Source organism: Ochlerotatus camptorhynchus, unplaced genomic scaffold, assembly GCF_037179485.1.
Source record: "Ochlerotatus camptorhynchus isolate MF236.1 unplaced genomic scaffold, CSIRO-AGI_Acam_v1.1 ptg000186l, whole genome shotgun sequence".
Lineage (NCBI taxonomy): Eukaryota > Metazoa > Arthropoda > Insecta > Diptera > Culicidae > Ochlerotatus > Ochlerotatus camptorhynchus.
The window spans coordinates 204,534-220,368 of NW_027040676.1; the positions used below are offsets into that span (position 1 = coordinate 204,534).

Consider the following 15,835-nt stretch of genomic DNA (forward strand, 5'->3'; position numbering starts at 1 on the left):
CTAAAAAAAGAAACCAATATGATTTAAATTTACAAAGCGTTAATAGCAGGGGTAACGGTAAGTCCTAATCCCGATCGATTCTAGCCACGACTTTTTTACACCTATGACACTCTTACTATTTACTAGTTTGTGAAAGGCAATTTAAACTACTGGTAGAAGTAACCCTAATAAAAATACCATTCCCGAACGATAACCCAAATAATTGAACTATTTCACAAATGATTTGAATACTCGTCGTTAAACAAAATAATCATACAAATTTGATTAGGGTAGTAAGCAGTAATGCAATTGCACGATTTAGAATCAAGAAAGTCAACAACATGAAATTTGTTCAGTGATGCCAAATCCGCGTAAAAAAAAAAAGAGAGAGAGAGAGAGAGAGAGAGAGAGAGAGAGAGAGAGAGGGGGGAACTAAAGAATCTATTATTTTGCTTTAGACTGATTACTGAAGTTTTCAACAGTTTATTTTTTATTTTTGACGAAAATTTGTGATTTGTTTTTCAGTGTTTTTTGAATAGACAATCCAGTTTCCTACAACTTTGTCTCAGACATCTTTTCGATTAAATCAAGGCTGGAAGCGGTGGCGGTGGTGTAGTGGTAAGCGTGATTGCGTCGGTAGCATTGGTGCTCAGCACGGAAAACAAGATCGACGGAAAACAAATCAAGGGGAAAAAAAATCTTGGCTGGAAGCGGTTAGTGCCCAACAAAATAGTGATTCTCACTGGCGTGCACAGGGTGAGGATTTTAAAATAAGATTTTTATTTTCACATTTACAAAATTACATAACATAACTTGATTTCTTGATAACTTGATTTGAAGGTAAAATAACTTCATTTCATAATATAAGGGCACTGAAAACCTTTTATTGCGTCAGTTCCTTTGAGATGGTGCCTGAAAATTGCAACAAAGGTGCATGAAGGGATAAACTTCAATGAAATTCAATGGTTATTATTTTTTCAATGGTGTTCATGGAGGGTTAAAGGGTAAATTTAAGGTTGAAAAAGTTCACTTTTGTGGTGGTAAATCGAAAAAAAAGCTTTTTATTGAATTTTCCTGGTGTAAAATTATCATCAAGGTGGAGGGACTAATCAAAATGAATAACTCTGGTGGAAAAAAATGAATCACGCTAAAAATTTGGAGGTGTACATTTAACTGAAAATTTCTGGTGGAAAGTTCGCAACACTGTGGTGAATGTAGAAGCATGGTTTATTCATTTTCTGGTGAATAATTTGCATCGTTCTGATGAATGCAAGCTTAATTGAAAATTTATGGTGGAAAATCTGCACCATGAAGAGGCACAGCCTGAAAATTACACCACAAAGGTGCATGGTGAAACCAACTTCACTGTCAATTTTTGGTGCACCGTTCTAGTGAATGGAGGGGAGGGCCATGCTTTATTGAAAATTTTTGGTGGAAAATTTGCATCGCTCTGACAAATGAAATGAACAGAAAATTTCTGGTGGAAAACTTGCACTGGTCTGGTAAATGAAGGTACAAGCTTTATTTAAAATTAAGCTTTATTGAAAATTTCTGGTGGAAAATCTGCACCGTTTTGGTGAACGGATGGGCAAGTTTTTCGGAACAATTTTGGTCTTCAATTTGCATCCTTCTGCTGAATAGAGCAACAAATTTTAATAATAATTTCTGGTGTAAAATTTGCACCATTCATGATAGGAGAAGCTAGCTATATTGAAAATGTCTGATAGAAAATGGAAAAAGGAAATCTGCACGAATCAGATTGGAGAAGCAATTTTTATTGAACACTAGCTGAGTGTGCCCGGCCTTGCTCGGGATTCAATATTAGCATGAGTTTATGCGCCAATTAAAAAAAAAAGCATGTTTTATTTTACGTAGCCCCCCTGCCCCTCTTATCTAAGGGGCTACCCCCTATGACCTCCACATGCCAAATTTGGTTTCATTTGCTTGATTAGTTATCGAGTTATGCAGAAATTTCTGTTTCATTTGTATGGGAGCCCCCCTTTACAGAGGGGGAGGGGTTTCAAACCATCATAAGAACCTTTCCTTGTCCCAAAAACCCCTGCATACAAATTTTCACGCCGATCGGTTCTGTAGTTTCCGAGTCTATAAGTCTATAAGACAGACAGAAAGACAGACAGACAGACAGACAGAAATTCATTTTTATATATACACTGGAGTCGCTTTTTACGCGGTTTTTTTTACGCGGATTTCGGAATTTACACGGTTTTTTTTTTACGCGGATTTCGGAATTTACGCGGTTTTTTTTACGCGGATTTTGGTTTTTTTTACGCGGATTTCAGAATTAACGCGGTATATCGTTATACACTAGAGTCGCTTTTTACACGGTCTTTTTTTACGCGGTTTTTTTTACACGGATTTCGGAATTTACGCGGTTTTTTTTACGCGGGACGTATCACCCGCGTAAAAAGCGACTCCAGTGTACATAGATAGATTCTCGATGAACATTTCAAATGGTCCTATCTGCTTTGATCGATTCTCTTCATCGACTTTCTCTTTTCATAGCCACTGCAATGCACACAGATTTCGCGCTAATTCTACCACATAGTTTGATAAAGGAGGTTCTTATCTATCATCCAAAACGTCAAATACAACAGGGAAAGGTTTTGCAGCCGAGTTATTGACGAAAGAGAAAGTCGATGAAGAGAATCGATCAATGCAGATAGGACCTTTTGAAATGTTTATCTAGGATTAACGGTGGAAAATTTACACCATGCTGATCAATGAAATTTTTTGGCAAGTTTGTATTGAAAATTTCTGATGTAAGATTTGCAACAATCTGCTGCATGGAGGGGCAAGCTAAATTGAAAATTCCTGATGTTAAAATTGCACAGTTCTGGTGAATGTAGGGGCAAGCTTTATTGAACATTTCTGGTAGAAAAACTGCAACGTTTTGGTGAATGGACGGACAACATAAACTTGACTTCTGAAAAGAAACTCAAGGGTATTGAATTCTGAGGACTGTTCCAAAAGAAAAGATTTCTGGGAATGATTGCATTATTCTGCGAATAATTTTTAGTGCATCCTGCAGAGAGTTCCAAGATAATTCCGAAAAGAATACTGAGAAAACGGCTTTACTTCCTTTCCTAAGGAAGGTGTGATGAGAGATGTTATGCCTCAGAACATCCCGGCGGCGTCGACTGGGATTGAACCCAGGCCTGCTGCGGTGAGAGGCAATCACGCGTACCACTACACCACCGGCGCCGCTAATTTCGCGGAATTGAGTAAATGTGAACGTCTCTATTGTATTTATTGATCGCGTTCGGGAGATTAAATATGTGGACGTGATTTTTTATGATAAACTTAAATTCAATGTGAGACAATGTCATCAAGAAAATTGTCAAGAAGTAATGGAAGTCTATGTCGTTTGAAACCTAATTTAACTATTTGCTGTAAAATACAGCTATACAAATCAATCTTCTCTCCTCATCGAGATTTTCGCGCTTCCATTTTATGTTCGGCCAATGAAATACAAATATCTAGATTACAGTTCATGCAGAGTAAAATAATGCGTATAATTTGAACTTAATTTTTTAAAGATGTAATAGGGTAGAGCACTACTTCGAGCAGAAAACATCAAATAAATCCATTGCGTTTGGTACGATACTTTAGTCAATGAGAACGCGGGATATGAATGTTTACACCCTTCTTCTTCTTCCGCACATTTCAAGCTTATTGCGTATGGCATATTAGCTTATTGCGTGCTCTCAACTTAGTGTTCAAGTTTCACTTCCACAGTTATTAATTGAAAGCTTTCGATGCCTGTACCATTTTTGCATTAGTATAATTGTGTGGCAAGTACAATCATACTCTATGCCCAGGGAAGTCGAGAAATTTCCAACCCGAAAAATTCCTAGACCGAACCGGGAATCGAACCCAGCCACCTCCAGCATGGTCTTGCTTTGTAGCTGTGCCTTTGCCGACTGAGCTAAGGAAGGCCACCAATTTTTCTAAAAAACAAAAAAGAAACGCTCCGACCCAATAAATTTTTATCTTCGTTCGATAGGCCGAAGTGAATTCAATGGCGTTGTAATGGCGTTTCAATGCACTAGGTCTAATTTAGAATCCGTAGGCCGAGTTTGGGGTCAAGAAGCAGTGTAAGATTTTTAACATTATCAATATCGGAAAGATTAATAAATTTAGAAGTCATCTGCAGTGAACACATTTCATTTTGTGAAAAAAAAAATCCACTCGAAAAATAGAGGCAAAGGGCAGGTTGTACTTAGTAGGCCCAAAATTCAAGGCGAAGTGGACTGTACTGGGCGGGAGCGAACGGAGTTGGCTAGCGTCAATCGAAGTTCTAAACTCAGGAGCTCTGAAAAGAACTGGGGGTTTGACGCTGCTCTCCGGGACACCAATGGACATGCAGCTGCAAACGGATGCTCGGTTGGATTCAAACTTAACTTAAGCACGGTACTGCGGGGATTTTTATAGAACGGCACCGACCGTTTGCTCGTTGCTAATTGGTCGACGTTTTCTCCTCTCTTTCGGCGGTAGGCGGAACATCCTCCCCCCGGTTGAGAGATCTCAATACCCTTTGGAAGTCGGAGGGCTTTGACGGGGATCATTATTCTCGATGGGCAGAATGGACACATACGTGGTTCCATTCGCGAAGACATCAAGTGCTCGGACCAGGCCGTCGGTTCCAGGATAGATGGCTACGATGCGACCTAACTTCCAGTTGAGTGGTGGTTGGTTACGATCGTGAAGCAACACGATCATGTCTTCCCGAATGTTCGGCTTCAATTGTCGATTTTTCTTCCGAGGCTGCAGGGTATTCAAATAATAATCGCGCATAAGTTGGAGATGTTGCCACCGTGTCAAGCGGGATGTTTTGACGTTCTCCAGGGATGGTTCAGCTGGGGCAATCAGCGGTCGTCCAATCAAATAATCCGCTGGAGTTATCACCAGCGGGTCCGCCGGGTCGTTGGAAATTGCGAACAATGGTCGGGAGTTCAAGACGGCCTCGATTTCTGACAGGATCGTACACAATTCCTCGAACGTTAGAGTCGTATTGGCGACTACCCGCTTCAAATGGGTTTTGGCCGACTTCACGGCTGCCTCCCATAAACCACCGAACTCGGGTGCGTCGGGTGGAATGAAATTTCACTCAATCTCATGATTGCGGCAGAAAGATTCGATGGTCTCCACGGCTTGTTGGTCACAAAACTGCTGGTAAAGGTTGTTCAATTCGTGGTGAGCACCACGAAAATTGGTTGCGTTGTCCGAATGGATTTCTTGGACCATTCCACGGCGAGCGATAAATCGTCGAAGGGACGCCATGAAGGCATCGGTACTCAAATCGGAGACGCCCTCCAAATGGACGGCTTTGGTTGCCATACAAACATAAACGGCCACGTACGACTTCACCAAAGTTGGACGACGTGTGCCTTGCTTGGTCCAGAAAGGCCCGGCGTAATCCACGCCGGTCACAGCGAAGGGGGGCGACGGCACTACTCTAGATACTGGCAGGTTTCTCATCAATTGGTTGGGAGTGGAAGGATTAGTCCGGAAGCATCTCACGCACCGGCGTGTGATAAATCGGATGGTGGATCTTGCGTTTAGCAACCAATAACGTTGTCGCATGGCGTTCATCAGGCCCGTTTGCCCGACGTGAAGGAGCTCGACGTGCATTTGTTGAATTAGTAGTCGTACTACCGGATCCTTATCTGGCAAAATGATTGGATGGCGACTTTCGAATGGTAATTGGGAGCGGTCCAACCGACCACCTACTCGAAGCAGTCCGTCGTGGTAAATTGGACGAAGACCTCCGAGTCTCTTGCAGGGTTTGTTTGTCTCGATTGGTCGGGTCCTTTTTCCGACAATTGGCAGTGAATCGCAGGACATAGCCCACAACTCGTTGGATTTTGCGGAAGTTACTGAGCTTTGGAAGAAAAGATAGGAAGTCCATACTCACATCTGGCCCTGCTACCAAGGTCTTAAGTTCCGGTAGCTTCTCGTCTGGAACGTCTTCAGGGGCATCTACGTAGTACTCAACTCTTTGCAGGAATTCGGGCCCATTCCACCAAAGGCTGTTGTGCTTCAGGGATTCAACTAGTTGACCTCGGGATAAGATGTCTACTGGGTTCTGTTGGGACCGGACATACTCCCACCGGTACTTACTGGTGTGCTCTTGTATAATTGCGATTCGATTCCGTACAAACAACTGTAGCTGGTTGAGAGGTTTCTTAATCCAAGCGAGGACTACCGTACTGTCGCACCACAGGACTATTTCACGGAAAGTCATATCCAGGGCTGGTAACACCTTCTGTACCAACTGGGATAGTAGGAGAGCGGCGCAAAATTCCTTTCGTGGGATGGATAGCTCTTTTAGGGGAACCAGTTTCGATTAGCTGGTGAGGAGACGAAGCTTCGCCGAGCCATCGCCAAAAATACTTCGCAAAAAGATGCAGGCTCCATAAGCCTTGTTGGAGGCATCATAGAAGCCGTGCAGCTCGTAGGCGACCACGTTGTCAATCGTCACGCGCCTTGGAATCTCGATCTCGTGAAGATGCGACAAGGAATCTTGGAGTTGTCACCACTGCTGTGCGATGTCTTCGTCAACCGGGTCGTCCCACCCGGACTTAAGCTGCCACAATTTCTGCGCTAGATGCTTCGCCAAAACAATGACCGGTGAAACCAGTCCCAGGGGGTCAAAAAACTTGGCGATCTCGGAGTACAACGTTCTTTTCGTGGGCCGTTGCGGATGCAATGTTGGGTTTGGACGATAGGCTATGAGTATCGAGTCTGCAGAGGGATCCCAGAGTAAACCAAGCACCTTGATGGCTTCATTCACTCCATGTTCTTCCAACGTGATCCTTTTTTCTTGATCCTCCACGGGAATATGCTCTAGGAATTCCGGTGAATTTGAGCACCACTTGTGTATGGGGAAACCTCCTTGTCCAAGAAGCTGCTTCAGCTGTTGTTGAGCCTCGATAGCGTCCTCCACCGAGTCTGCACCGAAGAGTACATCGTCCATGTTCCTTTCCTTCTTTCACAATACGAGCGGCGACAGGAAAGTCCACACCATTCTCTTCGACGAGCTTCAGCAAACACCTGGTTGCTTGATATGGTGCCGATGCCGTACCGTACGTAACGGTACAGAGTTCCAGGACTCGTAGGGGTAACGATGAGTGATCTCTCCAAAAGATTCGAAGGAAACTACGATCCAACAGGGCTTTGAGTATTTGACGGTACATTTTAGAGATGTCTCCGGTGATGGCAACCTTGAATTTTCGGAACCGTAGCGCGATATGTTGCAGATCGTTCTGTACTACTGGACCAACTTGCAGTACATCGTTCAGGGAGAGTTCCGATGGCGACAACTTTGCACTTGCGTCGAACACGACTCGACATGTCGTGCTCAAGCTGGACGGACGTAACACTGCATGATGCGGCAAATAGTAGGTTTGCTTGTTGGGTGGATCTTCAGACTCGTTGATCTCGGTGCAGTGGCCGAGAGCTTCGTACTCCCGGATAAAGTTCACGTACTGAGCCTGCAGATGGGGATTGCGTATTTTGTACAAAACGTATTTTTTTCCGAAAACGCACTTCTCACTCGCGCACGTTTGAACACGTTCGTTCTAAATGCTCCGCGTCGAGTCGCAAGCGTAGCAGCAGAAAAAGTTGTTCGTTTTGGTTGGGTACAGTTTGTGTGTCGTAGCACGTCAGTTTTCACTCAACGGGAACGGTTGCTTCGGAATGGCTCGTGATCCGGTTCGTGACGGACCAAATTGATGTTCCTTCTGAACTGGTTTTGTCAAGGCGAAGTGGACTGTACTGGGCGGGAGCGAACGGAATTGGCTAGCGTCAATCGAAGCTCTAAACTCATGAGCTCTGAAAAGAGCTGGGGGTTTGACGCTGCTCTCCGGGACACCAATGGACATGCAGTAGAAATGATGCTGCCGACTACACTAGACACTACTATTTTATTTCTCTTTGCTTCTTAATACAACGTTTTACAGCTGCTGCTGCTGCGAACGGATGCTCGGTTGGATTCAAACTTAACTTAAGCACGCTACTGCGGGGATTTTTATAGAACGGCACCGACCGTTTGCTCGTTGCTGATTGGTCGACGTTTTCTCCTCTCTTTCGGCGGTAGGCGGAACAACGTCAATCATCGATTTCGCGCGAATAAAAGAACAATCTCGCGAACAAACTATACCAAATGGTGGAGAAACCACTCCTCTACCTGTTTGTGTTATTAGTTTTTGAGATTGAGCTTTAATTCGCGAGAAATCGTCAAAGGACGTGTTTGTTTACAATAGCGATTACGCCCTAATCTCGAAGTTCTCCGGACTTTTCCAACACTGGTAACAACAGTAGGATCTATTTTTCTTATATTGTACCTTTTTTTTAGCAGCGCGGTAAAAAAAATGTTTACTATACATTTCATAACAAATGAAAATAAATAAAGCTGAGGGGCACGCTAAGCTGTTTGTATGATGCGTTTAGGTCAGGGGCATAGCGTGACTCGGTAACACTAGGGGCGGAAGGCTTACTGTCAACCTTTGTTTGTGCACTGCAAAAAAAAAAGAAGCGATGGTATTTAAAAAAGTCTTTTTCATTGATCAATCTTTGTGAAGCTGTGCATGGTACAATAGGCAAATAAATAATCTCAAAAATAGAAAACAAAAGGCTCATAAAGCCTATAAAAAAGAACAAAATAATAGTAACCTCGCAATGTATTTGAACATATGCGATCATTTGAACTGTGAAATAAAAAAACGCATACGAACGGTATAACACTCAGGTTGAAGACAACATTAATTCAGACCCAAAATCATTTTTTAACTTTGTTAGAGACAAACAGAAGTCAAATAATTATCCTTCGAAAATTTACCGAAACAACAAAACAGGAAAAACGACTAGCGAGATCAGTAACTTATTTGCTGAGTTTTTTTCAGGATATTTACACAAGTCATGATGACCAAGACCGGAATTACCAGTATTTCTCATACCTTCCTGAGCCAATGAGAGATATTGTAGTTAATAATGTTACCCTCAACGAAATCTTACATACTCTAAATACATTGGATGCATCAAAGGGTGCAGTCTCAGATGGATTGCCACCAGTATTCTTGAAATCAGTATCGCAGGAGATAGTAAAGCCATTGTTCTGGCTGTTCAACTCTTCTCTCGAATCCGGTTTTCTACCGTCAATTTGGAAGGAATCATATTTGATTCCAATTTTCAAAAGTGGAAAAAAATTACCTTGGAGTTGCTATATTGTCCTGCATTCCTAAACTCTTTGAATCTATAATAAATCAAAGTGTTTTTGCACAAGTTAAACATTTAATTACAGGCAAACAGCATGGTTTTGTTAAAGGACGTTCAACGACTACTAATCTGTTGAATTTTGTAACATTTTCTATTAACGCAATGGATAAGGGACATTATGTTGAGGCACTATATACTGACTTCGGTAAAGCGTTTGATAGAGTTGATATCCCTCTTTTGCTATTCAAATTATCTAAGTTAGGTTTTAATCAACATTTATTAAAGCGGATTCAGTCATACTTGACCGGTAGGACACAAAGAGTTAGATTTGAAGGAGATTTGTCGTCAGTAGTCAATGTAACATCTGGTGTGCCCATCTTGGACCATTAATGTTTATTCTATTTGTTAATGATGTAGAGCACATATTGAATATTCTGAATGTATCAATATATGCAGACGACATGAAAATTTTCCTGGAAATTCGTCAAACGTCTGATCTTGTAGTATTTCAACAAGAAATTGATAACTTTTACACTTGGTGTTGAAAAAGTTTATTAAAGCTTAATGTGAAGAAATGTAATTCCATTTCATTTACAAGAAAGAAAATTATTAGACAAGAACATGTAACAATAGGACAAAACAGAGTTGAAAAGTGCAATCAAGTTAGAGATTTAGGTGTTATACTAGATTCAAAATTAAACTGTTACTGTTAAATGTTATTGGCGAGACTGGTTGTGTTAACCAAAGCGCACAAATAAAAAGATTACTAGACCAGCTAGAAACCTGAAGGGCAACGAGCGAGTGAGTCCGATTTATACCGAAGCGCAAATGAATACACTAGACCAGCTTTGAGCTGCAGAGCGAATTTGGAAAGGCACTCAGAGCGAGACCGATTGAGCATTACTGAAGCGCAATTTCTCCCAATGCTATTTACTGAACTGAGAACATGAGGACAAGACTGGTTGTAAACCGAAGCGCCACAGAGAGGAAATGATGAGACAAGCCTTCAAGCAAGTCCGGCAGCTAGCCGAAGCGCGTACGGAAGAGCAAGACTATCGAAACTGGGAACAGAAACTCCCCCTTATTCTGCGAGTCACGTGACTCTCTCTCACCGGTGAGGTGACAATTGTCACCTCGTGTGAGGTGACTCTCCATGCAAATCAAATGGAGAGTCACCTCACACGAGGTGACTATTGTCACCTCACCGGTGAGAGAGAGTCACGTGACTCGCAGAATAGGGGGGACTGTTGCAACTTTTGCAAGTAAGTTGAATTGCTTGGTTAAGCCAGTCATGGAGCGGAAGTACTAGAAAGCAACGTTTAGTTTGTGTTGGTTTGTTATTGTTAAACGCAGTCCAGACTTGAGAGTTATAACATGTTATAACGGTTGTCAAATAATTGCAACACAGAAACCACCATCAAGATAGTGCATGTTATAACTCTGTAGTCTGAACGTACTATTATCCTCACTTTCGGACCATCAATACTCCCGCACATAGAAATAGAGTGGACTATACATACAAAGATGCATGAAGAGGTGAAGAGTAAGATGGAAAAAAGGATAATGTTGTTTGACCGAAAGAGAATCTACATTGAATACATACATGTTATGTAATAAAAAAATATATGTGCAAGAACGGCCTGATGTTGAAGACGTGCATGTAAAATGTAGTCCTGCCAGAGGAGTTGGAATGGTTTTGATCAAAAGAGGATCGATAATATAAGAGAGCTAGATATTGATCAATGAGTACAGAGAGAGGTGCCGCAGATCGTAAAATGCTGTTTGTTTTAATAAATAAGAAATAACGTAAATACAAATAGTGACGTCATCAGCGAAAAGCAACGTCAACTTTGGCACGACTAACGATAAAGTATAGATAATAAGATTTATTTTAAATATCAGATGAATGCGCAATACAACCAATGCAACCATCTTTTAAAGAATTGCCTGATTAGCTAAAGATGTTTACTGTTGAGTTTCCAAGCTAAGTTTGGGATTGGAGTCGTGGAGAAGTTTCTACTTTTATAGTTACTCATAGAGATTATGGATCAATGAGGAGGTAATGAGTGTGTTGCAGTTTAATTATTCAAAATGAGTTATTCGACGCGGGATGACGTCTGTCTAGTTTTCATCGATCCTGGTTCGTGAACAGGTTCGAATCGTGGAGAGTCGGGTTTGTCAGGACATTCTGTACATGAATGTTATTGTGATACTAGTGTTAAACGGTATAGGCATTAGGTTTGACTTTCAATTTACAACCGTGGATGTGCTCAACGAACACTAGCTTGATTAGGTCTGGGACTCCAGTTGAAACGCAGCGGCCACGGAGAAGATTAAAAAAGCGATGATTAAAAATTGTTTTAACGTATTTGATGGATTTTAAATTAGTATCTAAGACTAAAGTTAATGGAAAACATATAGTTGCGTAAAGATTCATCATTTAGGTTGTGCAAATAGATATATGATGAGATTTAAATTTTAATAAATGTTAGTCTTTCATTATTGAAGACTTCCACTGATAATCATATCGCCATAACTAATGAGGATTTGTAGAATCCAAGTAAATGGTCCAAAGTTCTTTTTTTTCATCAAATAATGATGCAGCACACATAAGAACACATATGTTCTGAAGATTTGACAACAACATTTCAGAAGGAGGATGACTTGAGGGTTAAATATTTAATGTGTTCATTTGCTACTTATAGAGGTAACATTCCAAGAGTTTAAAAGATGGACACATTCATTCTAATATGACATGCTTAAATTTGGTTCCGTATGCAGGAGATTTCAGATAGCCTAGTCTATTGAGCAATAGTATTATCAAGCCGCAAGCGGTGGGTAGGACTCCCGTTCTAGTTTAGGAATTCGGTTGGATGAGATATATAATAACTGTGGACATGCTTCAAATAACAGTAGATCGAGAGTAGGCATAAGCTCGTAAAAAAGGCAAGTAGAAGGATAAGATGCAAGAGGTGTAATAGTCTGATTTATTGTACTGAAGTTGGAATTGTATTCCACCTTTATTACTGGAAGTCAATGATCATAAATTTTATTGCAGAGAAAAATTTAATTATTGAAGAACCTTACAAATTTTAAATATTTTTTGTGATCATCAAACAGATGTTAATATATTTTATTTTATTATGTTTTTTCAAAAATGATGAATTTCTTAAGAATCCTTTTCATATATACATATAATTTTGCAATTGTTGACGGTTTTACTTAAGTGTCCTGAGCGCCATCCCTGGCGCAAAGGGCCAACGTGAAAGATCTCCATCCTGGGCGATTGTTTGCTTTCGCCTTGACCTGGGCCCAGGTCAAATTCCGGTCGACTTGCTTAATCTCCTTGTTTAGGCTTCGCCGCCATGAGCCCCTGGGTCTGCCTCTGCTGCGATGTCCGGCTGGATTCCAATCCAGCGCTTGTTTGCAGATTTCATTTCCGCTCTTCCGTAGAGTGTGGCCAACCCACCTCCACTTACGTTCCCGAATTTCTGTCGATATCGGCTTCTGGTGACACCGTCGATGGAGCTCGGCATTCGAAATCCAGTTGTGAGGCCACCAAGCACGAATTATATACCGCAGGCATCGGTTGATGAACACCTGCAGCTTCTGTGTGATCTCCGCTGATACGCACCATGTTTCGCTAGCGTACAGCAGTACAGATTTCACGTTAGAGTTGAAAATTCGGATCTTCGTGCGGAGACTAATCTGATTTGACTTCCAGATGTTTCGTAAACTCGCAAAAGCAGCCCTTGCCTTCTTGATCCGTGCACCTATGTCACTCTTGGTTCCGCCGTCCGACGCTATCTGGCTGCCAAGATATTGGAAACTTTCAACCTTCTCCACTTCCTGACCAGCTACCGTAAAATTGGATGGATTTCCCGTGTTGATATCCAACGATTTAGTCTTGCTGACGTTGATGTTGAGACCTGCCGCTGAGGAGCGTTCGGCGAGATCGTCGAGCTTACTCTGCATGTCAGAACGCCGTTGTGATACTAAAGCAACGTCATCCGCCAAATCTAGGTCGTTTAGATGCTCCATTGTAATAGGCTGCCAGAGCAACCCACGGTTCGGCACACGGTCGATCGCACCAACCATTATCTCGTCGATTACGATGAGGAACAGTAGCGGTGATAGAATACATCCTTGCCTCACTCCAGCGACTACCCGAATAGGGTCAGATAGGGCTCCGTTGTGCAGCACCCTGCACGTGAAAGCCTCATACTGAGCTTCGATGAGGTTGACGATTTTATCCGGAACTCCCTTGCGCCTTAGGGCGCCCCACAGGTTTTCGTGGTTGAGTCGGTCGAAAGCTTTTTCGTAGTCAATGAAAACCAAGTAAAGGGACTCTTGGAATTCGTTGACCTGCTCCAAGATTATGCGGAGCGAGACAATATGGTCCACACAGGATCTTCCAGTACGGAATCCCGCCTGCTGCCGTCGGAGAGTCGCGTCGATCTTCTCCTGTATCCGGTTGAGGATAACTTTGCACAGAACTTTGAGAACACAACACAGTAACATAATGCCACGCCAGTTATCGCATACAGTTGGGTCCCCCTTCTTTGGGACCTTCACTAAGACGCCCTGCATCCAGTCAGCCGGAAAAGTCGCGGTGTCCCAGATATTGCAGAATAGTTGATGCAACATTTGTGCAGATAGCATGGGGTCAGCTTTGAGCATCTCTGCTGATATGCGATCGACCCCGGGAGCCTTGTTGGATTTCATGGTTCGGATAGCAGCTTCGATCTCCGGTAGGGATGGCGCCTCAGAATTGACGCGAGTGATGCGTCGCACTCTTGGCGGTTCATGCCGAGATGTTGATGGCTGGTTGACCGACGAAACTTGTAGAAGCTGTTCGAAGTGTTCAAACCAGCGTTTCAGCTGATCAGTGGGGTCGGTGAGCAACTGACCAGTCGCGTCCTTCACTGGCATCCTAGGATTCATCCTTGCTCCACTCAGGCGTCGTGAGATATCGTAGAGGAGACGGATATCGCCTGTTGCTGCGGCTTTCTCACCTTCATCGGCTAGGGAGTCCACCCACGCTCGTTTATCCCGCCTACACGAGCGCTTCACTTCCTTCTCGAGAGCCGAATACAGTTGGCGGGCCTGATTCTTCGCTCCTCTGGTTCTCGCCCGCTCTATCGCGGCTTTTGCATTTCTCCGCTCCTCTATCTTCCTCCAGGTGTCATCCGTGATCCACTCCTTTCTCTGAGCGCGCAGCTCGCCCAGGTTGTTTTCACTCGTTTCAGTAAAGGCATCCTTGATCGCCGTCCATTGCTCTTCTACGCTGCCACCATCAGGAATATCCGCAGCTCTGGTCTCCAGTTCCTCGACGAATGACCTTTTTACTGCTGGATCTTCCAATCGGCGTGTGTTGAATCGCCGTCCGAGCCGCTCCTCCCGCCGCTGGACCCGCGCGATACGAAGGCGGATCTCTCCAACGAGGAGATGGTGGTCAGACGCGATGTCGGCACTGCGTTTGTTCCGAACGTCAAGAAGGCTCCTTCTCCATTTTCGGCTGATGCAGATGTGGTCGATTTGATTTTCGGTATGTCCATCACGGGAAACCCACGTGACTTTGTGCACTGGTCGATGGGGGAAGAGCGAACCCCCGATCACCATGTCGTTATTGCCACAAAACTCTGCCAACAGCTCACCGTTTTCGCTCATTTCGCCAAGACCATGGCGCCCCATGACACGCTCATAATCCGTGTTGTCGGAGCCGATCTTCGCATTGAAGTCGCCGATGTAGATCTTGATGTCACCTCTCGGAATTTTATCCACGACTGCATTCAGTTGACTGTAAAAGTTCTCTTTGTCCTGTAACTCGGCAGCATCGGTTGGCGCATAACATTGGATTATGGTTAGGTTACGAACCCGCGTTCTGAATCTGGCAACGATTATCCTCTCATTGATAGGTTCCCACTTGATGAGCGCCGCATTTGCTTGGGCGCTAAGCAGGAAACCAACTCCACGGTGGCGGGGAGCGTTTTCACCTCGAATACCAGAATAGAGTAGTACCTGTCCCGACGGCAGCTTGTGTTCTCCAAAGTTTGGCCAACGGACTTCGCTTAGTCCCAGGATTTCGAGCTTCATGCGTCGAGCCTCGCTGGCGAGTTGTGCCAGCTTCCCCTGTTGGGCTAGCGTTAGTACATTCCATGTTCCAATTCTTGTCCGTTGTTTTGCGCTAAAAGTCGTTGCCGTAATATCAGTCCGTGATCTTTCTCTATTGGTTTCTGTAACAGTTGTAAAGTTTCGGGGACAGTAGGTAGTTAGCCTAAGGTCTCCTATCTGCCGTGATGGGGCTGCCATCTTGGGTATAGCTTTCGGGGATAAGCATTTCTTGTTTCAGCCGCTGGATGCCAGGCAGACGCTGTTTGAGCCGCACCTCCATGGTGGACAGACGCTCAGTTATTGTGTAGATGGGGCTGCCATCTTAGATTTAGCTGACACAATACAGCATTTCTTATTCAGCCGCTGGATGCCAGTCAGACGCTGTTTGAGCCGCACCTCCATGGTGAACAGACGCTCAGGCCGTGTAGGCCGAACCCGCTAGGGGCCCCCTTCCCTGTCAGCATATGACCAAAGCTCCCACCGGGGTTGGTTACCCGATCTTCGC

General features: G+C 43.5%; 1 protein-coding gene across 1 annotated transcript in view; it reads right to left on the reverse strand.

Annotated features, from left to right (window-relative positions):
- Nucleotides 1-15,835, reverse strand: part of LOC135702203 (uncharacterized) — a 36,687-nt gene that overhangs the window by 15,464 nt on the left and 5,388 nt on the right. The gene's annotated exons all lie outside the window — the stretch shown is intronic.